The 27,213-nt window shown below is 43.0% G+C and overlaps 2 protein-coding genes across 4 annotated transcripts in view; one reads left to right on the forward strand and one right to left on the reverse strand.

The window, feature by feature from the left end:
• CARMIL1 (capping protein regulator and myosin 1 linker 1) overlaps positions 1 to 27,213 on the reverse strand; it is a 316,754-nt gene that overhangs the window by 269,490 nt on the left and 20,051 nt on the right. The gene's annotated exons all lie outside the window — the stretch shown is intronic.
• LOC102997685 (cytidine monophosphate-N-acetylneuraminic acid hydroxylase) overlaps positions 1 to 27,213 on the forward strand; it is a 269,255-nt gene that overhangs the window by 52,759 nt on the left and 189,283 nt on the right. The window lies entirely within an intron of this gene.

Below are 27,213 nucleotides of genomic sequence, written 5' to 3' on the forward strand. Positions count from 1 at the left end.
AGCCACAGCCAGTGGGGTACCCTCCTATCACGTTAAACACTACTGAGTATTTATAACTATAATAACCTTCCTTACACACAAAGACCTTGTGGTTAAAGAAGTGTTTTTTTTAATATCTTTACTGAGTCAAAATATTAGTCACCAAATGAAAGTTTTCAAAAACTCTTCACTACATCATGTCCACTCTGAGCAAACAACACTCTTTGTTACAAGAACATTTTCGAGTATTTTGTTTCGCCGTGGAACAAAGAAATCACTCACCCGGCTGTCCTCATTCGCGGCTGGCCTCATTCAGTTCACTTGAAGAACCTCTGACCCATCACCACCACGATCGCCGCCCCCCTTGTGTTTTCTGTATGGCACTTTTCAGAGAACAACTCCACGCAGTTCAAATGTCAATGATGCCATTATGGGCATGGACTCTTTTAGAGGATGTTGGCTGCTTATACCATTGTGTGACTGGACAACTGACTCGACATTCAGTTTTTCAGAGGTGGTCCAGATCTCAGTTTCCTACCAGCTTCCTTAAAATAGAGGTGAGATCATCAAGGTCAGAAGAAAGGTGCCCAGTTACCATAATACAAATGAATAAACAAAAACGTAAAAAATAAAGAAATTAAGACCCTTAGCTCATAAATGTTATTTGGGTTTTAAGTAGTTGTGGAGAAATGAGAACGAGTGCAAATATACTGGAGCGAATACTGGACGCTGAACCATCAATACTTGAATCTTGAACGGATATATGGTTGACTCACAGCAAGACATTCATAACTCAGAAGTGGAGATGCATAATAAGGAAGTAGAGAGATGTATTTGAATAGCTCTACATTTTTTTTAAAGGCACAAATCATGAAAAGCATTTGTCTCTTTAAACTTTATGACATTATAATCCAGCACAATGACTGCCTTTACAAAGAAGCACTTCACTTACTAGAGCAGGCATACAGTTTATTTAAACATGATATTTTTTACATCCAATCTATACACTGTCTTTTAAAGGGCAACTGGGGCTTCCCTGGTGGCGCAGTGGTTAAGAATCCACCTGCTAATGCAGGGGACACGGGTTCGAGCCCTGGTCTGGGAAGATCCCACGTAAAAAAAAAAAAAAAAAAAAGTTAAAGGGCAACTGTACCAACACTACAAATCTGTTAGTGAAAACAGAATTTTAAAAATGTAATTCTAAATGACTCCTGAGTCTGAGGAAGATACAGATATTAAAGTTTATATCTATACATTGTTCCTAAAAGGATGCATCTGAAACAGTGATTGAAATAAATCCTTTTCTGGAACACAGCTGGGCATAACTTGACAAACACTGAAATAGGTGCTCTGTTTATTGACTGTTTTGGTTCACTCATTCAGGTAGGCAACATTTACTGAGTGCCTACCAGGTACCGTGCACTATGAAAGGGGCTTGAGGGTATAAAAATGGAATGAGAGTAGTTTTTTACTCTTAATAAAAGCTAATAATAATAATACTAGATTGAAAATATAAATAATAATCAATAGGACTTAAGCATAGGTGCTTTCATGAGTGATTTACATGCATTAACTCATTTATCCTAAAAGCAATCCTAGGAGGTAACCATTTTACAGGTGACAGAGCTGAAGCACAGAAAGGTTAAGTGACTCGTCCAATGTCACACAGCATGGAGCCAGTACAGCACGGGTTTGAACCCAGGCCACCTGGGACTACAGTCCACACTCCTCACCACCATGTTATACTAAGGTGCTCGCAGGCTGATGGGAAGGTGGCTGCGTCTGGAAAGGATTCTTAGAGAAACACACCCAGGAGCCGAGTCCTGAAGGATGAAGTGGATGGAATGCGGAGAGGGAGGCATTTCGGTCAGAGGTTAATGCTACCTAAGAGCATGGAGGCAAGAAACCTCTTCTCATCCATAGAGCAAGTAGTTGCTAAAGCTGGGACTAAGGATGCACACAACGAGGGGCAGGAGACGTGGCTGGAAAGGGAAGCAGGGGTCAGAAAACAGCACCTGAAATCTATGGGCGGGAAGGGGGGTGAGTGAAGGGTTTTTCCTCCTGGGAATACAGAGGATGGGTGGAAAGGGGGTGAACTAGGAAGCAAGGAGGCAAGTTGAGAAGCTATTCAAGAGAAAAGTGATGAGGATCTAATGGAGGTGGTGGGAATGGTCAAGCGACCAACGATCATAGCAACATGACAGCATGGAGATCCACCAGGAATGAATAATTTAGACATGCACAATCTTCATGTAAAAGATGTGCATATCTTCCATATAAAATGACTTTGATTACCTGTAGGTGATGTGGAAACCTAGAGATCATAAACAAAAATACAGATGCCAACACGAGGCAAGGGAAAGAGCATTGCACGTGAACCCACGGAGCACGGCTTCAGCCCCCGCTCTGCCACCCCACAGCGGGGTGACTGCGACAGCCCACGTGGCCACTCGCTGCTCAGTTCTCTGTAATCGGCTAGAAATGAGCTATAGGTCTCCTTCTCATTGAGTCTCTGCCCGCCATTTCTCAGCTGAAAGCGTGCCAGAATCAGGAAAATGCTTCATCCCACTTCTCTATTAGCTTATTTTCAACAAGTGTTTACAACAAACACAGCTTCACAAAAATCACAGAGATTAAAAATAAGAGTACAACCACACTCTCAGAAAATAGATCTCTTTAACAGACATTGCATCAAAATGGAAACTGCCTAATGACACTGTCTAGAACGTGGAACGTCCAGAGACCTCATATCATTTTCATAATTTAACACATCCTTATCATTTAAAGCCCGGAACCCAGAGTTGTTATACATTCCTTACAACAAAATCAAATCGATCGGACTGCGTGCTTTCCAGGATTTCTGAGGATTAGCCGCTCACCTATAGAGAAGGCCTGAGTAATAATACAAGAATCAGAAGCACAAGTTGCGATGCAAATTGCAATTTAAAAAACAAACACATTCAGACCATGGCATATGGTTCACAGAGACAAGCGTTCTTATACGACAACCCACACATGACGGGGAAATGAATGTCAAAGACAGGAAAGCTGAGTTTACCTTCCAGACCAGCCCTGACTTGTATGACCTCAGGAAGTCTCTTAACCTATGTGGGACTCAGTTTCCTCATTTGTAAAGATGGGATACTTATAGGTGTTTCACTACTTTTTTTAAACCCACAGTTAAATAAGTTTGGCAAATACTGCGTACTTTACTAATCCCCCTCTGGAAGAGGCGCAAAACACACTGAATATTAAAGGCTCTGACAAGTTCTGCCATCAAGAAACCTCTTTCTTTAAACTTGTTTGACCAAATAAAGTTCTATTCATTTAACACTTTGGAACCTTGGCAGTCCAAGAGACACAGCATAGCAAACAGCAGGGAAGGGGTCTTTCCACAAAGCTCGGCTTTCCTGGGTGAGGACCTCATCCTCCGCTATTCAGAAAGGTTTCCTCCCATGTAGCAGGATCAAGGTACCGGCAGCGGAGGGGGTACCACACAGTCTCTCCAACTGAAATACTGCCTCTCTCTCCGGGGCAGTATTTCCAAAGACCCCAGTTAGGACTCTTGCTTGGGTCACATGTCCACCTCCTGGACTGATCGCTGTGGTCAAGCACAGGACAACGACGCAATAAATATTTGCAAACAAATGAATAAACTGGGAAAGGGCTGCTGGGCTGGGCAGACAAAAACAGCAGACTGCCAGTTCAACCACTACCTAGGCTTTTATGATTATTATGACTGAAAATTTTAGCGTTGAGAGTCCTGGCAACAAAGGCAAAAAGCAAACACAGTGTTATTTTAACTAACTGATTTTTTAAAAGGAAGCAGGCAAGCTTTTTAAATGAGAAAAGTTTGTTTTTCCTGGCACTAAATGCTAACAGCAATTTAGCATAGAAGCTATTCACTCAAAAATATCCACGGGTCCTTAATGAAGCACAGAATAGGAAAATGGACTGATTATTCCTTTAACCAAAAAATGTGGACATGTCCTTCACACTCAGCTTCTCATATCAACTTTTGCTAAAAGCCAAAGACAGACATTAAAAATTAAAGGCGCTTCTTCCGGGTGGGTCCAGCCAGGTAGTTTTCTAGAAATCTAATAACAAAGAGGACTCTATTCTGACTACCTGGGGGACAGTCCTCTGGGTCCTGCCAGGCGGTGAGGCAGAATAGAAAGAGTAAAGGCCGCAGGGTCGGACAGACGACCAACATTGTCGGCTTCTGGCCTCCACTGATTAGCTTTGGAAAATGGCTGAAGGATTTTAAGCAGGGAATGATACACTTGGATCTGCATTTCAGAAAGCCACTGGGGCGGCTGTGCAGCCAGAGGATCAGAGTGAGGCCACAGGCCATGGGGCTAGGAGTTAAAAGGCTGCTGAAGTTTGCCTGGAGAGCCGGTGATGACAGCCTGAACGAAATTTTAATGGGACTTTAGTACCCACAAAATCTCCTTAGTCTACAACAGGTCAGCCTCACGTCTATGACAGCAGTGGTGCCCCAGGAACACACAGTCCTTCCCCAGAATATTTTGTGGAGGGCTGTTCCCCCACCCACTAATGAGGTCCTTGCATGTAGCAGAGAACAAGTGACTTCTTCAGCTTTTATACTAAAACAAACAGAAGAAAAATGGTTCTGACAACAAGAGGCTGGAGGAGGCCCAGAATGAACTGACCCCAGAGCGCGAGCAGTGGCAAGGCTTCGTTCCTCAGGGCCCTCATGGGCGGAAGAGATACTGCCTACCTCCTCCCAGGAAGCTTGCTTCCCCTTGTTGAAGACTGATTTCCCATAGAAACAATGTTAGAATCAAACAAACTTCTTGTATAATTTATCTTGATAAACATGATTCACTTCTGCAAAACTTTTAGCAAAATTATATTACAATAAGTTCTGTCCTCCCTCCCCTATCTAAAACACACAAACAAAAACCTTAAAATACAAACTATAATTTAAGAGCTCAGTAAAATGATAAGACTGATCAACAATCCTCGATCTTTCTAAGTCTATAATGGAGCATCTGAGCCAGTCCTTCAAAATGGCAAAGAGCCAGCACCTCTGAGAAGTGTTCACCTTGGGCAGCAGGTAAACCATGGCCTAGGCCATTCTAGGTCCCATCCTCACCTGTCTTCTAAAACCAAAGAGGATTTTCTGACTTGGTTACAACTTAGCAGGTCTCCCAGCCTCCAGCCCTGCCATACTGTAGGCCCATTACCACACTGGGGTCAAGTGTAAACCTGATGTCTCCCCTTCTTTCTGGACTCCTTAAAAGGTTCTAGAAAGCCCTCCATGACTTAACCCCAAACTATACTTCGTACATTAAATTCTTTTCCCACTTGTCACTAACTCTTAGCCTTCAAGCCTCAACTCAGGCTCAACTCAGGTGTCAACTTCCCAGGGGAACATCCATCTAGCTCTGAACTAAGCCAAGGGCCAGTCTGTCACCCCACAGCACTGTGGGCACACCTCTTACTACATGATACTGAGATTATCCGTTAGAGTCTGCATGTTCTTTTTGTTTTGTTTATCTTCCTACCCCTGGTAGTAGCACTGGGCCCAACACATCACAGGCACCTCACTGGTGTTTGCTAAACTAACTACAGAATGAAACTTGTTCTCCGACTTCCCTCTCTACTCCTGACCTTCAATTTCCTGCCCTACAACTGTGTGCCTCAATGTGCACAAATGGGTTATTTTAACCACAAATCCCCAATGCTGAATAGAATCACATACTCTTCACAAGTTCACCCTTAAACAACTCATATCAAAGAATGTCTGCTAGGGGACTTCTCTGGTGGCACAGTGGTTAAGAATCCACCTGCCAAAGCAGGGGACACGGGTTCGAGCCCTGGTCTGGGAAGATCCCACATGCAGCGGAGCAACTAAGCCCGCGAGCCACAACTACTGAGCCCGCGTGCCACGAGCCCGTGCTCCGCAACAAGAGAAGCCACCCCAGTGAGAAGCATGTGCACTGCAAGGAAGAGTAGCCCCCGCTTGCCGCAACTAGAGAAAGCCCATGCGCAGCAACGAAGACCCAACACAGCCAAAAATTAATTAATTAATTTTTTTAAAAAAAGAATGTCTGCTTAGATTAATAATAATGAGCTAATGCCCGGACTAGAGACTGAAACTTTCCACATATCTTCATATACACTGAACAGCCTGAACAACTCTTTGGGGTAAAAATATCCTTTCTTCTCATTGTTTTTCTCAACCCTTTCAAAACACACACATGCAACAAGAACAGCTAAGATACTGTCAATATCTTTGACAAATCCGGGCTGAAACAAGAAGGGATCTGTACTTAGATATGACGGAAGAGATGATCAGTTCTCTCATTGAACTTCTCCAAAAGATCCCTTATGTGCTCCATTTAAACACGTGTTTCCTCTTACTCACATCTTGATCTGAACACCAGCAATGCCTCTTCGATGAGAAGACTTCTCAGCCTGTGCTTTTGCAAGGATAATACACATTTCCAAACACATCATGTCCTGATCACTTAGGGTGAGGGTCAGGGAACCCAAATGTGTACAGAGGCCAAGGTGGTGTTGGGCCAGTCACGACCTCTTCTGATCTGTGTTAGGCACAGACGTAGGCCTGATTCCAAGGTCTAAGTTCTCAAGAGCAGCTGGAACTGAGATATATGACTGAAATCTCCCAATTTCTAAATGCTGTTAACCAATTTAATTTTTTTAAAACTCTGTGTACTTAAAGCACATTAGAACAGGCTGCAGGCCACTAGCTGGTGACATCTGCTTTCCGTCTAAGCTTCCCATTGTCATTTTCAGTGGCCCACTGATTCTTATAAACTTTTGTCTTCTCCAACATGACAGAGAGAGCTTTTGTGACTGAAAATACATATGACCCTCTAAGACTGGCACCAACTGCAGGGCCCAACACCCGATGCCCCGGGCTCCAGAACAGCTGGATTAAAGCACCCATGTTAACCAACAGGAGCTTCATCCAGCTCATCGTTCCAGAAGAGTTTCCCCCCACATTTCAGCTTAATTACCTCAACCACTGTTTCCACCAGGAGCCAGAGGAGAGGTGAAGGCAAATGGAGTCTACAGGGAACTGCTCCAAAGGCCCACAGAACCCGAGATAAGTCTGGGAGAGAGAGAGAGATAATGATCCCAAGTTCGTATAGTGGAACTTGAGAGAGAATGGGTGAGGAGGCTGAGACATCTGAACTCAGAGAGATGGAACTTCTATAGGAAAGGAACAAGGCCTTCCAGCTCTAGAGGAAAGAAAAGGTAAATAAACATGCACACAAAAAGTAAATAAACATCAAAATAGAAAGGAAGCTTTTAATGAAATGCCCAAAGAAGCATCTGGTCTGTAGCTGCTTTAACGTAAGATTCACAAGACTGTCTAGAGAACTCCCAGGTCCGTCTTTAAGGACCAAGCCCAACACTGAGCATCTAAAGAGTCCTTTCTGTTCTGTGAGGTACCTGCCAGGAAAACTAAACTTAAGTGCCTTGCCATGGCTCAGTCTCCTTTCAAGTACCTCATTAGGGACCTCCCTGGTCCAGTGGTTAAGACTCCGTGCTCCCAATGCAGGGGGCCCGGGTTCCATCCCTGTTCAGGGAACTAGACCCCGCATGCCGCAACTAAAGATCCCTTGTGCCACAACTAAGACCCGGTGCAGCCAAATAAATAAATAAATATTTTTTTAAAAAACAAAATAAGATAAAGTACCTCACTGGTCCTTTATCCCTTGCAGACGCCTCTGGCTTTATCTGGAGAAACTCACTCTGTGAGCCCTGTCCCACACTCCGCTCTCACACCTACTTTGCCCTCACAAGCTTGGCATAGAAGAAAGATCCATTTTAAACGTGGGTTTAAACAGAAATTTTCTTTATGCTCTCATTTCGTCAGCTACAAATGAGGAAATCCCGCCTGTCTCACAGTGGGGATGAGATGAAATAATAAATCAATGGTTCCAACCATAAACGGTACTCAAATGTTCTTTTCTCTCCCCAAGCTCAGTCTCCCACCCCAGCCCCAGCATTGTTTTCTCTTTTTTTCCTTTTTTTTTTTTAATTGGAGTATAGTTGATTCACAATGTTGTGTTAATTTCTGCTGTACAGCAAAGTGATTCAGTTACACATATAATATCTACATTCTTTTTTTATATTCTTTTCCATTATGGTTTGTCATAGGATACTGAATATAGTTCCCTGTGCTATACAGTAGGCCCTTGTTGTTTATCCATTCTCTATATAAAAGCTTACATCTGCTAATCCCAAACTCCCACTCCATCCCTCCCTCAACCCCCTCCCCCTTCAGCCCCAACATTTTATAGTTTATGACCCAAAACGTCAAAAGTACAAAATTCTGAAATACTGACTGTACCGAACAGAAGCTTGAAGAGATACACAAGTGATAAATCTCGTTTTCTTCTTCTTACTCATTAATATAAATTTGCTCAGTGACAGATTAACTAAAACACTGGCAATTCCACGAAGTTGGATGCAAAAACACAACTTAAAACACACAGTAGCCCATATCAACAGCCAGTAATAATTTTTATTGCCGCCTGTTACGCTAGTTGCCAGGAAATTTTTTTTTTAATCTTGGATGTTGTTTTAAATATGTAATAAAAGAAAATATGACCGGCTGTTGAAGCCCATATGCTACTCCTTTTCAGGACTACAAAATGCTCATTCAGAGCTGGTTTGCACACAGCAAGGAGCAGCTTGCTTCAAACACTCCCTTGTACACTGGCAAGTCCCAAACATTTTTCTTGAAATTAAACCTTTCCCTGGGCTATACGCTCATACTGCCACCAAAGGCCAACATCTTCACTTAGACGTTTCAAAGGCATCCCAAACTCAATGTGTTCTGAAGTTATGTCCTTTCGCAACCCCACCAGTCTCCCGCATCACACTGAACAAGGTCCCTACCTACCCAGTTTCTCAAACTCATCACTGATTCCTCTTATTTTCCTCAACTCTCATATGCAAGTCCTACTACTTCTATATTCCAAACACATCCCGAATCTGTCCACCTCTCACCACCTCCTCTAGCAATCCTGAGACCAGCGGTTCTCAAACTTTTCCGTGCATCAGATCATCTGGAGGGCTTATTAAAACACAGGTTGCTGGGTCCCACCCCACCCCCTAGAGTTTCTGATTCAGTAGGCGTGCGATAAGGCTGAGAATCTGCATTACTAATAAGTTCCCAGGTGATTCTGCTGCTGCTGATCTTGAGAACACCTTTGAGAACCATCACCCTACACCAAGTCATTATCTCTCACCTCCCTACCCAGGAACACCTAAATTACTGGTTGTCCCACTGTCTTGCCTCCCTCTAATTTATTCTCTACTTAAGAAGCCTCAGTCATCATTTTAAACACATCAGATTGTGTTATTTGAAAATAAAATCCAAACTCCTTAGTTACCACAGTGTATGTGGTCCGGTGTGGTTTCTCTGATCCATCGTGCTCTAGCCTCAGTGCCCCTTTAGGCCCCATAAAACCACAAGCTTCCTCAGGGCCTTTGCATATTCTGCTGAATCTGCCTAGAAGCCCCTTCCCCTCACTCTTCTCTCTTGACTGTTCTCTCTTTTCCTTCAGGCATTACCTTAAATGTCACCACCTCAAAAATGTCTCATCTAACTACCCTACATAACCCCCCACCCCACTCCAAATTCCTTATCATTACACCCTTTTTGACAGTTTTTAGCCTCGCCACAATTAATGTGTATGTATTTATTTACTTGTTTGTCTGCCTCACTGTCTAGATGGCTAGTCAAGCCATATGTGTCATACTTGCTGTATACCCAGCACAGGGCCTGCTATATATACGTAGTACATACCAAATAAATTTCTATTGTATAAATGGATGGATAAATGAATGAATAACAAACCTTATAACAAGAGAAGACAATGACTTCAAATTTCTAGCTAACGTAATCAAACCACCTTCCAGATTATTTGAATCCGTCTCTTTAGGACAAGTTAATTATGTTCCAAACAAGTCAAAACAATACCATATGAGAGCTGTAGGGGGTGGAAAAAATGCAGCTGAACGCAAATCATTTCCACAAAAACAGACCCACAGCAGAACCCTGAAATCTGAAGGTAGATTGTCTTGTCCAGTACTTTTTTTTAAGCTAACTAAATATCAGCCTTCCCACCAGATGACACTTTTACAAAATATTTCCGTATTAAACAACTCATGGTATATGACAAGATGTCAACACCCTTTCATAGAATATATATTCCTGCGTCACATAATGGCAAATATTCAAGTTTCAACGAAGTCTCCACCACATGGTGGTGGAAACCTCATCTCAGGGCACAGCTCAGGGAACTGGTCTCCATTGATACTCAGTAATAAATCAAGCAAATGATCACAGAGCTCAAAGGAACCTGCACCCCCAACCCCCCAAATAGTGTCTGCTCTTCTCTGATCCTTGATAGAAGGCCTACTCCATGCTTGTTCATTTAGCAAATATTTTTTGAGGAATAAGTAAAATAATACATCATGGGCATTCACAGCAGTATTCTGTAATCACAGTGCCACTGATATATTCCTCCTAAAGTCTGTTATCACTTTTCTGCTTATAATCCTCTGATAGCTCCCAGGGGCCTTCAAGAAAAACTCTATACATTCCTCAGTGTGGCACATGAGTCCTTCCTGACCTGCTTTTCCTAGCTGCGGCTGATGCTTCCAGCTACATTTGTCACCACTCCCTGGATTCTCCTCTTGCAATTCTGTAACCAAATTTGTTTCCCCTCAGATCAGGTCTCCTTGCTCAGCAAACCCACCACTGACCATCTCCTCTTAATCTAATTCTAGTTTTTCCTCAACACTTAGTTTGGTGTAACAAATGTGGACCACATGCCACTCTCTGGGCTTCCCACCATCATCGCTCTTCCTGGACTCCACGGAAATAGTTCATTTACTTGCTTTCTCCTTGACGACACTGTGACATCCCTGAGGGTCTGATCCGGGCCGTGTTCTTTTCCCATCCCAGTGCCTAGCACAGAGCCTGACACAAGCAGGGTTCAAAAGAGAGTAACAATAGCCAACAGCAGAAGCAACCCAAATGTCTGCCAACGGATGAATGGACAAAGAAAATGGGGTATATTCATACGGTGGAATATTATTCAGCCTCAAGAAAGAAGGAAATCCTGTCATATGCGACAACATGGATGAACTTTATGCTAAACGAAATAACCCAGGCTCCAAAAGACAAATACTTACTGATTCCATTTATATGTGGTATCTTAAGTAGTCAAACTCTTAGAAACAGAAAGTAGAATGGTGGCTGCCGGGTACAGAGGGGGCAGAGAAAATGGAAGTTGCTATTCAATGGGTATAAAGGTTCAGTTTTGCAGGATGAGAAAGGCTCCAAAGCAAACCAAGAGGAGACCATCCAGCAAGCTGAGGGCCGACAAGGCCCTGTGTGGCCCGGCCCCTGGTTACCCCTCCACCAGCCTTCTTGGGGTTCACACGTGTGCTTCCTTGATCAGGCCAAGCATACTTCCACCCCAGGGCCTCCAGTCACACTGCGCCCCAGATGGAATGCTTCCCCCCGCTCACTGCAGAGAATGTCCTCAAGTTCCTGACAACCACCATCCCTAAAACAGCACCCCTCACCCCACTGGGTCCCCTATCCTCCTGGCTCTTATCACTACCACAGATTCTGTCATGTGTTTATCTATCTAAGCATTCACTGCCCATCTCTCCACTAGAATACAGGACTCTGAGACTTGTTTTGCTTGCTGCTGTATTCCCAACACCTAGAAAGCCCTTGGCTTAAGGTAAACACTCAAATGTCTGTTAAATAAAGAGCAAGATACATTCAGCCCTATATGAGAAACGTGACACTTAACACTCTTAGGACTGCCGTGCCACGCTTAAGCATCCTGCAAAGATCAGCAGCAACTTCCCAGCACCAGAAATTTACTTCTCATTTTCTTCTGACCAGTGTGTTTACTATGAGAGCTTTGCCCTGAGAGTCCCTCTATCAATAGATATGTGTTTTGAGCCTCCCCCCAAAAATAAAATGTATTGAATCGTGAGGTATGACACTCTTCAACATAATTACTACCTTGCATTAGGTATGCTATACTGCTATCAGAGCGACCCCAGCTCTGTAAGTGGAAACAGGAGGGTCTCCCTTCAGGGGTGACCCAAGTCTCCTCCACACTCCCCAGCCTGGGGTCTGCTACCCTCTGTAGCAGCCGCAGACGGGAGAAGGCGTTCCTACAGGCCAGCGTCCTTGTGGGGCATTAAGTGAGGTGAACTTCCACAATTCATGACTAGCTAGATGATTATCTGAGCCATGGGCTCCCAAACTGCTGACTTGGGATGCCAGCCAGATACTCGTCTTTTTTCTCTTTTCTCTGTGCCTCTTTTTTTTCTGCCATGATGACTAATTGCTACAACTGATCACTACTCTTCCATCTTTCTATTCTGAGCTAGAAAACCAAAGTTCCCAAAGTCCTGAGCCATCTTTTACCCTCTTGTAACTTGATCACTTATATGTGAAAACGATAGCCGAGAGGGGGAAAAAATGAAACAAGCAAGCAAATGAGCAAACTGTGCTTTGCACGGGGGGGATGTGAAGATGAATGCAACAGTCCCAGTGCCCACAGGTGTATAATCTAGTGACTATCCATTAAAGGAGCTGTCAGGAAAACTGGAAAAAATAACCAGGAACTACTTATGGTTTTCAAAAATCTTTGCAACCATCCACGAATTCCTTAAGGTCAGCTTCAACTAAGACAACCAACCAAGCTTCAGGAATACTTTTTAGTTCACTTTCTTTTACCCATTCCTTCCCTCTGTCACTGTGAATATTTTTTTCTACGAATACTTTTCCAAATGTTGATCCAGCACAAGATAGACATCCCTTTTGATTCTATCCACCTAATAGATTTTTACTTCTCTGTTTCCATCTGTTTCCATGTTGGAACTCAAGAGCTACCTAGCCAGCAGGCTACAGTGAGAGAAACTTTCCAAACGAAGTTGGAATTACTTGTAATATTTGCAAAACACCAAAGGGAGAGGGGAAAAGAGCGCTCCTGGGGGAAAAAAATTAATCCCACCATCACTACTCTAGCTCTTCCCCCCGAGTCTCCTCCCTCGGTACGTACAGACCATAAATCATCACGTTGGCTTTGAAGTTGAATGGAGCAACCCAGCCAAAGCGATGGGGCCTTGGACTGGATGGAATGGTGATCTGTTCAAAGATAAGATCCTAGCTTCGCATTTGGCAGAGAGACTCCCGTGAGAATTATCTGAATATTGATAAGGAGGGGCAGAGAGATGTAAAAACTGGGCTTACGTGATAGCAGTAAATTATCAGAGCTTAACAGAAAGCCTGCTCCTTAGAGAGCTTCAGCCTAAGACTGTCACTCAGGTAACGCCACCCAAATCCAGTTGGATCAAAGAACGTCCCACTCCAGTCTGGAGGTAGCATTTTTTCAAATCATTATAATGCAGAGACTGTGGTAGTAAAGGAAAGTTTACAAGATCATGGAAAATAGAAGATTCTGATGGCCAAGCAACTCAAAGGGAGCGCCTAGGTGGACAGAGGAAAACGTTAAATAAGGTCGAATGCAGCTTCACTGTACTTCTGGCATTTTCCTGTGTAGCTTTTAGGGAGAATAAGACAACTTTCTGTCTTTTCTCTACTGATAACTTACATGGAAAGGTTCCCACAACTAGAAGTGATGGGGACACTCATTCCTCAAGTGTTTACCAAGGTCCACGGGCCACACGGTGTGCTGAATGCTGGCAATACAACGGCTCCCACCTTTGGGGCATCCACAGTCGAGGGGGTCAACCCAACTCACCAGGGAACCCTCTTCCCATGTGAGATTAGGCAGCGGTGCTACTAACCAATGCCAACACCTTTGTGTTGAAATACAGTGGACCTTGACCGACGTGGGCATTAGGGCCAGTGGAAAATCCGGATATAACGTGTGGTCAGCCTCCCCGTACAAAGAAGCAGCTCCTCCACACCCTCGGGTTCAACAACCCCGGATGTGTGGTACCTGCAGTATTTACAGTATCTACATCCCCATATAAGTGGATGCGCACAGCTCAAACCTGTGTCGTTCAAGGGTCAACTGTAGCTATTTTCTTAGAGAAGAAATGTTCATCAATACAGCTCTGACCTGAGGATGGCACTGACAGTAAACACAGACGACAGCTTGGGGAAAGCCCCAATGCTCCCGCCGCTTCTCCATGCCCACAGGAGCCATTAGACACATTTCTCATGGGTTGTATCTAATAACTTCATTGGCCAAACTTGAAAACTATTTTTCATCTGCCTCCTGCACTCTTCCTCATAAGTGTCCTAGCTGCTCTGGGATACTTTCTGACACTTACAGAAATTATCTATAGATTGTAAGTACTTCAACACATAATGATATACCATCCCCACAGCAGGCGAGAACACTGAAAATTATACGCAGCATTCACTGACATGCACACACATTTAGGTCACCTAAACAGTGTGTGTGTGTGTGTGTGTTTAATCCAGAGCACTTTAACAATCATCTTATTTACTCCTTTGCATCAAAACATTGATTTCTTTAAAATTAACTGAAAGAAATGAAAGACTCAAAACAGTATCAAATACTTAAATTTATTTTCCCAAGTAATATGTAATGTAACATATTACATGTATGTTGTGTTCTGTTGATTCAATTATCCTCATTTTTGGAAGGCTTCTTTGTTCTTTTATTTGGAAAATCACTTTAACCTTTCCTATTTACATAAAGTGCCCAGGCTGTAACATTCCGGAGGTTTACAGTAACAGTACACGTTTACCATTCATTTACTCATTCATTCAAGTGCCACGTTCCCCTGAACCTTCCCGGTCTCACTGAGGCTGAATCACACCCTCCTTACGCTTCTCGAGCATTCGTTGTGGCTGCTAGCAGAGCTCTGATCTCACCTCCAGAGCTCCCAGACTGCCTACCTGTCCCTCCATGAGTCTGGGAACAAATCGAGTACAGAGACTTTTCTTGTTTTGCCATAGCGCCGTCTAAGTTCCTGCAACCCAGTAGGTGGGTGCTGGATAAAGGTAGAAAAACAGTAAATGACCACATTTCTACTGACCAACGACTATTATTATATGCAACCAGGTGCTGTAAATCCTCCCCTCGAGGAGTAATTCCAATTCTGGACATTTATAGAAGACAGGCAGAGACCAGGCAACCCGTGTGCATAAAACGTGGAATGTACACGTAGGGGGTGGAGGAGGCAGACAGGCGTAGCACAGAAAGGTCTAGATGATCTTTAATGCTCCTCCCATTCCCGAGTCCTAGAAAGAGGCAGGGCACGCCCCTCCCACCTGCGCTCGAGAGAAGCTGGGAGGGAGCTTTCGGCTGCATCTCCACCGCTTCCACCAAGAACGCCACGTCCCATCAGGGAGGAAAGCTATCTCAAACATCCGACTAGCCTGCAGGGAGAGATTACTGACTACATGGCTTTGTTTCCTTTTTATTTCTGCGCAAGGCCTATTCAAAACATGCAATTTGTTGGGGGGATAAAATGGGTTGTGATATGTAAAAAGCTTAGAAACAGTAAGCACGCTATGTCTGTTAGCTATTAATATCGTTTTCTATTTAGTTGGGGCAAAGGTGAACCATGACATCTTGCTGACAGTTAATCTTCCTGATCCTCTGACTTGTCTGCTGCGTCATTATTCAGCCACACATGCAAATGAACAGACCTGGGGAATCTCAATCCTAAAAACAAGCAAACGAAAGCGCACCCTTCCCTGCAAGTTTAGGGCAATAGCTTTGCTTATGTAGATGCGGCAAATTAACAAGGTACTGCTTCCTCTAAAGCATCCAGCGGTGCCCACCCCTCCTCTAAAACCTGCCTCTGACCACGGAGAGGGGTCAGCAGGAGGGACAAGACAAGGGAGAATGTTCCCATTTCACCTAATCAGAGTGCTTTTTCTCTTTAGTAACCACGTTACAAGCGTAGTAGAAATAACACCATATTCTGATTACCTTTTGGGTCTTTGAAACAAAATCTCCTGTGTTCATTGACTAGGCCTCAATGACTAACCTTTGACTATTGTCTGAACATAACATGTGCAGGTGCCTTTGCTGATAGATATGCGGAGCAAACAGGAATTAACTAACCCACTCTCAGAGAGCCATAATTTTTTTTTTAAGAGGTGAATACATGTAGAGAGTCAGTATTTCCCAAATCTGCAGCAATGTTATTCCACTCAAGAAAACATTTTACCTAATTTATTAGATAAATTAGGAGTTTGGGATTAACATATACACACTACTATATATAAAATAGATGAACAATAAGGACCCACTGTTTAGCACAGGTAACTATACTCAATATCTTGTAATAACCTATAATGGAAAAGAATCTGAAAAAGAATAGATATACATATATATCACTTTGCTGTACCACTGAAACTAACACAACATTGTAAATTAACTATACTTCAAGTTAAAAAAAAAACAAAGTTTTGCAGAGATTCCTACTCTTAAGGGGGCTAACCCTTCCTTTGAAAATCTAATAAACTATGGGTCCCAGAAAAATGAATACAGGTTAAGTTAGCATGTATATTCTAGCAGGTTAATGGGTCCAGGATTAGGAGAGTTAGTCTGAAAAACGAAGGCTAAACTCTGTGTGTGCATCCCCTCTCCTGAAAGGACCATCAGCCTCCCTTAATTAGCTGTTATCAGATTTATACACTCCCTGCCTTTTAAGGAAATCTAGCTCTTTGAAATCAGCAGAACTTTCAGTGTCAGATAGCACAGTTTCAAAGTATGCATGCTACTAAACAAAACCTTACCTAAATTATTACACTAATTTTTTAAAGTGTGAATTATAAAAAGTTATTTTATTACTTGCAACATTCAAAGAAATCAGAACAAGTCGGCTGAGGGAAGCCCAGCACAGGCTGCAAAGCAGAGGATTCCTCTGATGAATAAATCAGAATGATTCACAATTAGTCTAATTAGTTTACTCAACACGTAAGCTGAGACTTCTGCAGGGCTAGAGGAGGACACTTAAAAAGGAGTCTATGTTCTTAGCTGTTTCGAACACAGCAACTCCTTCCCATTTGACTTACCTTCCTGTGTCTATATTAAGTGGCCTACCTCGTGAATAAAGAGCTAATAATGGATGTCAACAAGTCCAGCCTCGGATAAATACAATTTTCAAATTTTGCTATTCACTGAGTAAGGCTTTACTAAGTATGAGATGTGTCCAGATCCCACTTCAGGTCAAAAGAAAAAGCATTCTGACCTTCCCTGGTGGCCCCTGTGTCCCTGTTGGGCACCTCATGAACCTGGGTGAGGAATCACCTTCAGGATACAGGACTGGGTTTTCTGGGCCATTAAGACCAGGTTGACATCCGGGCACTTCAGGACTCCACCCACTTAACTGAACTCCCAGGTGCTCTGGGGCAGCAGGAACACCTCTCCCAGGTACAGAGCATCCTGGGTGGCAGCCTCATAAATACTGCCTCATGCTTCATCCCCAACACGGAACCGTGGGCAAAGGAGTTGTGTTAGACAAAGGGGGTCCCAAAGAATTAGTCTTGCTTAGGAAGTTCAGGCCACCCACCTCCTCATGCTGGAGGACTTGAGGCATGGGGCAGAAGAAAGAAAACAAGAAAAGGTGAGGTGCCTTCTGCAGCCACTTCTCATTTCCCTCAGTAGGATTTATGAAAAACAGCTCAGAAAGGATTAAAAATTTTAAAAAAGCAAACTCTCCTGGCTCAAAGCTTAGTTGATAAGGTTCCCCAGAGAGGAAAAAAGAACACCAAAATCTGAAGAGGATTTTCTCAAGGCCTGATAATCAAGGTCACACAGATTCTTCCCTTTTCCTTACTCTCTGCACCTGACCAGTAGCCCAGATCAGCTGGTTTTGTCCCCAGAAGGTCTTTCACATCTCTGCATCCCCTCCTTTCCAATTTCATTGGGTATGCTCCAGTCTGAGACCACCCAGACAGCTGTCAAACCGGTGCCCTACTGATCCCCTTCCAACCCACTGTGCACACAGCTGCCAGAGCAATCCTCCAGGGCAGACCTCTTTCCTCCTGCCCCAAACCTTCACAACTCCTCAGTCCAGACAGAACAAAATTAGAGGCTGCTTGGTCTGACACATACCAGGCCCAGAGTCTTGCATATAGAAGATGCTCAAGCAAGGGGGAGCTAATAACAGAAACAAAATGAATATGCTTCTTTCTTTCTTTCTTTCTAAGAAATACTAAGTTAATATTTATTTCCTCACTTCTTCCAAAAAGAATGAAATGACTTAAAATGCAGATCCTAAAAAACAAATTTTTAATTAAAACAAGAATTGGAAGACAAGGAGGAAAAGATGGGTGAGATCTGGAAGCTCTGTAAGTAAAGAGAAGCTTCTAGTACAGAGTGAACAAAACTTAGGGGCATCCAGAAAGAAGAATATGCAAAGAATATTATGAGTTGTGGCTCTCATTCTCTAATAAAAGGGAACAAACAGTAAAAAACCTTCCCAACTCAACTTTGAGAGAAACTTGTCCCAAGGACAATCCCCAAAATATGCATTAGAGAGAAAGTAAAAGGATCAGTGACAGTTTTTACTTTGTAAATTGTAGAAACAGTCCTCAAGCCTTCCCCCTCCGCTCAACATTCTGATTAAAAACTGAGAGCCTACTGATAAATCTTGCCTCTAGAAAAACCACCCTAGGACAGGAGGACCACACCGCCAGGTACAGTACCTTCATGTAGCGATTCAAGAGTTGTGCCGTGATGAGGATTTAGTAATTAGCCCTTTGGAGTACGAACCATCTTTTCCAGAATCATTAAGACAATTCAAAACTGAGACCCTGCCAGCCCCTGCGGGACAGGCTGCCCACCAAGCTGGAGAACCACAAGGATGGTGCTTCCTGACAAATGCAAACACCCCGCGTCGTGTCAGGGTTGACTCCTAACTCCACACAGGGCTCTGCCTGGCAGCCAGGGCTCCCTGTCAAATTTTTAACCTGGTGTCATCATTTCACTAATTAATTAAGGCTACTTTCAGTTCTATCTTCTTAGTTGTTAGAAGCATTTCTCAGCTTACGTCAAGAAACATTTCCCAGTTTAATGTCATTCACAAAGCTCGTCAGCACCAGCATCACTATTAATAATGACATTGAAGGCTTTCACCTGTGACCAAGTCTTAACATTTAGCCTTCAAAGTAAAGGGGGGACGGGGCTTCCCTGGTGGCGCAGTGGTTGAGAATCTGCCTGCTAATGCAGGGGACACGGGTTCGAGCCCTGGTCTGGGAAGATCCCACATGCCACGGAGCAGCTGGGCCCGTGAGCCACAACTACTGAGCCTGCGCGTCTGGAGCCTGTGCCCCGCAACGGGAGGGGCCGCGATAGTGAAAGGCCCGCGCACCGCGATGAAGAGTGGCCCCCACTTGCCGCAACTAGAGAAAGCCCTCGCTCGAACCGAAGACCCAACACAGCCAAAAATAAATAAATAAATAAATAAAGTAGCTATAAAATTAAAAAAAAAGAAAAAAAGAAAAGGGGGGACGAAGGTAAAGCAGACTCACAGTGATTCTTAAACATTATGCGCATATAATCACTTAGACTGCAGGCTCCGGTTCTGTAGGTCTGGGAGGGGCTAGGATTCTGCAGTTCTAACAAGCTCCCAGGTGATACCAAGGAGGCTGGTCCATGGACAACAATTTGAGCAGCAAGGGGCTAGATAGTGTCTGTTTCTTTTTCTTTTAATTCTATTGTATCTTATTCTGAGTGAGCACAGGGAAAGGAAAACTAAGCTTAGAATACCAATGAATCAGATCCCAGCAATCCCCAACTCATGGGAAGGGGTACCTTCATATGTATGACAAAGGTGTGAAACTAAGAACGCATTTTGTCATAGAATAAGATTTCCTGAGATGGAATCAATTCATATGCCTTGAGGGAAACACATACACACAAAAAGGAGGCTGGAGAGAAAAAAGGAATGAAGTGGTATGTATCGTTATAGGGAAGGCTGTATGTAAGAGCCAGTGACCTCCACCACAGAGGAGGTATGTGGGGAGCCCTTAGGGTGGACAATGGAGGAAGCAACAGTGTACAAGCTGCTGTTTCTGCAAGGGGGATGTTTGTAACTGCGCAGTGCCTATCATTCTCAAACAGTGAGCAATGAATAACAAGAAAAGGATCAAAGCACAGGCTAGAATTGGTGTGTAGGAGACAACCTCACCACACCACAGGATTCCTAGGATTAGACAGGGTAGACTAGGAAATTTTCCTTCAGGCAGGGGAAATGAGTGCCATCCTTATAATCTGAGACATACGGCCTCATCCACATTCCTCCCTCCTTCTGCAAACTTGGGTGCCCAGCTAAAGTTTCTGGCTTGTTTCCTCATCTGTACAATGGAGAAAATAAGAGGACCCACCTCATGCATTTACTGAGAGGTTTCAACTGGTTACTGCATGTAGTAAGGGCATATAGGAAGCCTTTAATAAATGGGAGCCTCTGTTCTTTTTCTTTTTTCTCCATTCAACAGAGCAGTGGCACACACTATCTCTGAAGTACCACCCCCTCTATAACATTCTATGATTCAATGATACTTTTCGGTCCCCTCTAAGACTTTGCTGCTATTTTTCCGACACTAAAGCAACTCAGTTCGTAAGCAAAATGTTACATATGTAGGCAAATCTAACCATCAGAAAGTTAAAAGTTATTTTGGGGAGTTTATACATACTACATCCATCTGTATCATAGCCAGTTCTTGTAATAAAGCCAAGTATACGCTCAACTGTTGATAAATATCTGTAAGATGAAAAAGATTCCATTTCGAAAACAGTTGGATATATCAGGAAATAGCATGGATATACAGAGATATTGACAGAGAGGAGTAGCAAAAATTAGTTTGACTATAATTACAAATACATATATACACACATTAAAGAAAAATAAGCTGGCTTTAAAATTAGGCAGAAAAAAGACCTGCCAAACAGCTTAGACTTCCTCTAGGATTTTTTTTTTTTTTTTTTTTTTTATTTATTTTTGGCTGTGTTCGGTCTTCGTTTCTGTGCAAGGGCTTTCTCTAGCTGCGGCAAGCGGGGGCCACTCTTCATCGCGGTGCGCGGGCCTCTCACTATCGCGGCCTCTCTTGTTGCGGAGCACAAGCTCCAGATGCGCAGGCTCAGTAGTTGTGGCTCACGGGCCCAGTTGCTCCTTGGCATGTGGGATCTTCCCAGACCAGGGCTCGAGCCCGTGTCCCCTGCATTAGCAGGCAGATTCTCAACCACTGCGCCACCAGGGAAGCCCAGGATTTTTTTTTTTAATTGAAGTATAGTTAATTTACAATGTTGTGTTAGTTTCAGGTATATAGCAAAGTGATTCAGTTACACATATATTCCTTTTCAGATTCTTTTTTTAATTGAAGTAGAGTTGATCTACAATGCTGTGTTAGTTTCAGGTGTATAGCAAAGTGATTCATATTTTTTTTTTGATTCTCTTCCATTATAGGTTATTACAAGATATTGAATATAGTTCCCTGTGCTGTATACAGTAGGGCCTTCTTTATTTTATATGTAGTAGTGTGTATCGGTTCCTCTAGGATTCTTTATTCCTTTTACCTAGAATATTTTTCCCAACGTTCAAGTGTCTGAACCACTATAATTAGAAAAAGATCAACTGAAAACAGAATAATTGAACACAATTTAAAAATCTCATTGGATGCAACAGTTTTCATTTTCTTTTCCCCTCCAAGTTTTGCTGGGGCTTACTTTAGCAAAATTCGTTCCATGTTTTACATCCTTTGGTTTCTCACACCCATTCCGAGGAATGAAAGAAATCATTGAAAGGCAAGAAATCAGAGAAGGAACTGGCCAACCTGCAGATAAGTGAGCCCTAAAACACATTTATTTGAAAGTTCAAGGCACCTATCTTTTTAAAAATATACTACCTCTGGTTTCTCCCAAATAACCTTTAAAAAAAAAAAAGAAAAAAAAAAAACTGCTTTCCCTGGGTAAAGATCTGAAGACCTTAGAAATGCCAGCACTACTGGTACACACAAGCAGATCTCTGTCCTCAACTCTCTGCTGGACTGCTAACTAGTTTCCTGGTCCAGAAGCCCATCCCCTCATCCCCAAGCTGCACCGCTCACCCTACAAGCCTTTCCGATCCTAAACATCATCCATCCAGATGGGTCTCGGCCAAGCGTCCTCAACCCCACATCTTTCTGTCCACTAACTCTGCAGCCTTAGAGACTCAACAGCACACTGGCACTAAAAGTATAAAATGATTAGGGAAGCAACTTGACCAGGGAAAGAAAAGCCCCAGGGAAACAAGCCACTCCATGCGAGCCTGGCCTGTGGGCAAGCCGGGCAGGGGGGCCAGCAATTCCTGTCCCCAGAGGAAGGCCATCCTCCAGGGCGGGGTGCAGCCTGGCACAGGAAAGATGGGAGGAGAGAAGGACCCCTCTTTCCCTCTGGGCAAATATTCAGGCTACTCCTTTTGTACATTTCAGGACAGTGTGTTTCCTCTTCCATTAATCATCCCCACACTTAGGAAGATAACTATGTTCACTAAGCGAAAAAGAAAAATTATTTTCCAAATAAAAATGCAGGAGGCAAGGCCAGTTCACACACAGTTTTTGCAGAGTTCTCGCAGGCTGAATTTGGGAGGAGGGTTTCTCTGAGTTCCTCACACACTGTGGTCCACCGAAGGAAACAAGCACAATTAAATGAAAACCTTCATAAAAGCCCTTGGCAACTCAGAACTGGAAACAAGGGTTTCTTCTCCTCCCCACTTATTCCCCTCCGCTGGCTTTTTTTTTTTTTTTTTTTTTTTTTTTTTTACTGAGTCATGCGAAGGAAATTTCAGGCACTGGCACGAACAGAGTTGGGACACTGCAGAAATCTGCCAGCTGTTTCCTTAAATAATGCAAATCTCCTTACCACCTGGCAACACTTCAAACAACTGTCTTCAGTAATTTCTTAGCGAAAAGAAGACAAAAGTCATTTGAAAAGGGGGATGGGAATTCCAAAAGCTTTCCCAATAATAAGACTGAATGACCCCCCCCAAAAAAATAAACTCTAAAAAGCAAGTTTCCACATCAGAATATTAATTTCCCACCAAGTATGCATCCTCAATTTAAAAGGCTTATCACACATTTGAGGGAGAAAAAGATGTTAGGAATTAAAATTCCACAGGTATTATGGCTGTGGTCCTCAATTTATGTTCTTATATTCATGAAGGTTTGTCTTTTAAAAAGCTTATGTTTTACAATCTTCCTGGCTATTTTCCCAGGAGGAAAAATAAAACTGGTGGAATAAGAGGAAGAACACATAAAATTTGTAAATCATCCTTGGGATCTTAACCACTGAAGGTTTTTTGTCTTGGGGATATATACTCTCATACTAAAGCAGTCAAACAAAATTTCAATAGGTTTATTACAAACCAGAAGCCCAGCCTTTGGTGAGGCTGCTATAAGGGACGCTATAAATCTTTGGTGCTTTGAAATTTATTTGCGATCACCCAAAATGAAAGGGGCTGGTAGGGGATGTGGACAGAGGAAGGTTTTCACCCTTCATCTTGACAAAATGTCTTATTTTTTAAGTGTATGGCTTAGAATGTATTTAATCACTAATAACTAGATTTTAAGTTCTGTGGGCATGGGATAATTCTGTTGTTGTTGTTACTGTTATTGCCTCCCAGCAGACACAGCACGTGGCTAGGCACACCGTATGTACTATGGATGTTCAAACTAGTCGTATTGACCAAGGGGAAAATAATGCACCAGTAGTATGATAGGCAGCTAATGCCTCCTGGAAGAAAATCAGTGACTGGGAAACAAGGGTGGATGGGAGGGTAGTGTCTTCAAAATCACCTTGGATGGACTTCCCTGGTGGTCCAGTGGTTAAGAATCCACCTTCCAAAGCAGGGAACATGGGTTCAATCCCTGGTCGGGGAACTAAGATCCCACATGCCGCAGGGCAACTAAGCCCAGGTGCTGCAACTAGAGAGCCCATGCGCTCTGGAGCCCGCGTGCCGCAACTAAGACTCGACACAGCCAAAAATAAATAAATACTTAAAAAAAAAAAAAATCACCTTGGAGCGACTTTCAAACTACACATCCCCTGCCCCTCTGAGATTATGACACATCCACAGGGGTTTGGCATTTTCCCCTCTTCCTCCTCCCCAACCCCATTTGAGAAGCATTGCCCAAGTGTGGCATTGTTTCTGAGGGATGTGTGTCTTATCTCAGGTGTGTGTGTGGGTGTTGATGGCTAATGATTTACAGCTTCACTCTGTAACCTTGGCATCTCCTTTAGGATAAGAGGAGGGGCTGTCACCTGAATCTGATGGATGGGGGTGGGGACTGGGGTTTAACAGCTTTTATAGACCTTTACCTAATGCCCTTCTTTTCAGCTCCACATCCTCTAGCCACTGCTGCCAGACCTGGGGCTTCCAAATCCTGGGTCTTTCTGGGTTCTGTGGAGCTAACTGGCTCACTTCTCATTGGGATCCCTCTTTGAGACCCTAGAGTCCAGCTGCCTCTGCTCTACCAAGTCAGTGACCCCCTCCTTCCAAAAATCTGGTGGTGGCTCTTATCTGCTGTGGTCTCTGCTCCTATTCTCTCATCTCTGTGGGGCCTACGTCTTTTTTATTCCTTTGCTTTCTCCTTTTAGAGGTGTTTTGGAAGGACTAGAGATATTCCTGTGTTCAATCCACCATGCTTTACCCGGAGTCCCTGGGATTGCTGCTTTACTTGTACGTCTCCCCTGCCAGATTCTAAAATCCAAAAGAACAGGGCTCTTACAAACCTTACTTATGGTATGCCCCCAGAACCTAGCACAGTCCAGACACATGGTAGATATTTTCATATTTGTTGAATAAATAATTCTAAAAGCATAAAGATCACAGACCTTTAAGCTTTCAAAGGATCTTCAGATTTCTAGGTTATGCTCTTTTCTACCTCTGTGTCTCTCCATCTTCAAGTAGGACCATATTTAAACCTCCAGATTAATAACCTAATCCCCTTTTCCAAAAGCCCCAGGCTTTCACACTTCTGACTATAACCTAGAGTGCCAAGTCCATTTTACACTACAGTTCACTACACATTCACGTGTAGCTGACAAAAATTTTACACAATACTCACCCTTCCCACATGGGATGCTCTCTGATATCAACTATTCTATTTATTACAATAGTTCAGCTCTTAAAAGCACTAGCCATGATTCACTAAAGTGAGTTCACAACCTACTAATGGGTCATGACCTACAGTTTGAAAACCATTTTTAATCATACTTTCAAGTCTCAGCTTAGACATCGTGTCCTCAGGGGAAGCTTTCTCTGCCTCCCACAGTTAGGGCTACATGTCGCTCCCTTATGTTCCCATGATATCTGACCCCTCTACTGTTATGTAACAGATCTGTGGGATGGGAAGGAGATTTAGGATATCTAAGAGAAGTGAACACATATGTTCATGCAAAATCTTGTACACATATGTTCATGCAAAATCTTGTACACACATGTTCAGAGAAGCATATACTCACAATGGTCAAAAAGTAGAAACAACCCAAATGTCCGCCATGGATGAATGGATAAACAAAATATGGTATATATATAATCCATACAATGGAATAGTATTCAGCCATAAAAAGGAATGAAGTGCTGACACAAGCTACAGCAGGGATGAACCTTGAAAACATTATGCTAAATAAACCACACGTGAAACGTCATGTATATTCTTTTATATGAAACATCCAGAATAGGCTAATCTATAGAGACAGAAAGTAGATCATGGTTGCCAGGGGCTGAGGGGGATGGGAGGACTCACACGAGAGCTAAAAGGAATGGGGTTTCTTTTGCAGGAAATAGAAAGACTCTCAAATTGATTGTGGTGATGGATGCACGGCTCTGTGAATATGCTAAGAACCACTGAGTTACATACTTCAAATGAGTGCATGGCATGGTATATGGATATTTTTAATAAAGCAGCTTAAAAATAAGAGAGGGAACTAGGGAGAGACCTGGAAAGTGGCCTACGTTGCAGAAGGCAGGGGAGAATCTGCCTCCTTACACTTAATCCCCAGCTTTTGGCACAAGGCCAGATGCGTGGCAGAGGTTCTGTGAGTATTTGGTGAGTTAATAATTGACTCCAAGACGAGGACTGGATGGGCTTCCTCCTCAGGCAGACACTCCTACCTCGGGTCAGCCTGAGGTTAACCACTGGAAGAAGGAAATGGGCTTTCTTTTTATTAAACAACCTACCACCTTCGTTTATAAGTTAATCCAGATTCCAATAACCTCGATGATTACAAACTCAAGGGTTTTTTAAAGAGAGAACAACATTATTTTTTACTGTTCTGCTGTTCAGAAAAGAAAAAGTCATCAAGCAGTACAGCAGTCTGCCCTCCAGCACCGCACCTGAAATCCCGCTAATAACAGCTTTCTCAGCCACAGTGAGAAAGGATTGCTGAAAACTGCACTGCTCAAAGTTAGGTCAGGCCTCCGCAGTGGCCCACGACCTCAAACTGCCAATGTTAAGCTTAATTCCTGTAAAATTATAGTTTGGCTCAGCTATGGATGGCAGTTAACCACCAAGAGACCAGAAATAAAGGCTCAGTGGAACTAAAATCACAAAAGCAGTGATTCTGTGCTACTGCTACTTTTGATAATAAAAATACAATTTTTACATCCGTGTTAAATATGGAGCTTAATCTACACATTCTTTTAGCCTGAGCATAACTGGATAGCTACTTCACTGAAGGTCTTATCAGTGTCTGAATGCCGACATCCCCAGCCACTTGCCATTAACAACACAAGCTTGCTATAAATAGATGGATAACATTCTGACCCAAGAGGTGAAAATTCTAGTTGTCTATTAAAAATAAAACCAACAACCACAAAAAACCGTCTTTCACCCATCCCCCATCTCTTAAAAAAGCCTTTAAACTTCAAATTTAGATGCCTACAGAGTGGTCAAAGGAAAGGCAGTCTAAACGAAATAAGAACTAACACGACCTAGAACTACCCTCAATAATATTCTCTTCCCGTACTATTTCAGTTCCCGATGGAAGCTGTTCCCCAATATGTATTGTTCCCCAATATTTTTCCATTTTACCATCTTCTTCTTTAGCATTTATTTTTAACAGCAGGAATACTTCCCATTCCACAACCAAGAGAACTTAAATAATATCGGATCTTAGCTCTGACAAAACAAAACTCAGAAAGAACTCCAATGTGTTTCTTTCAAACTGATCTCTTTTTTAAAAAGATGTT

This window comes from Balaenoptera acutorostrata, chromosome 10, assembly GCF_949987535.1.
Source record: "Balaenoptera acutorostrata chromosome 10, mBalAcu1.1, whole genome shotgun sequence".
NCBI classification, from domain to species: domain Eukaryota; kingdom Metazoa; phylum Chordata; class Mammalia; order Artiodactyla; family Balaenopteridae; genus Balaenoptera; species Balaenoptera acutorostrata.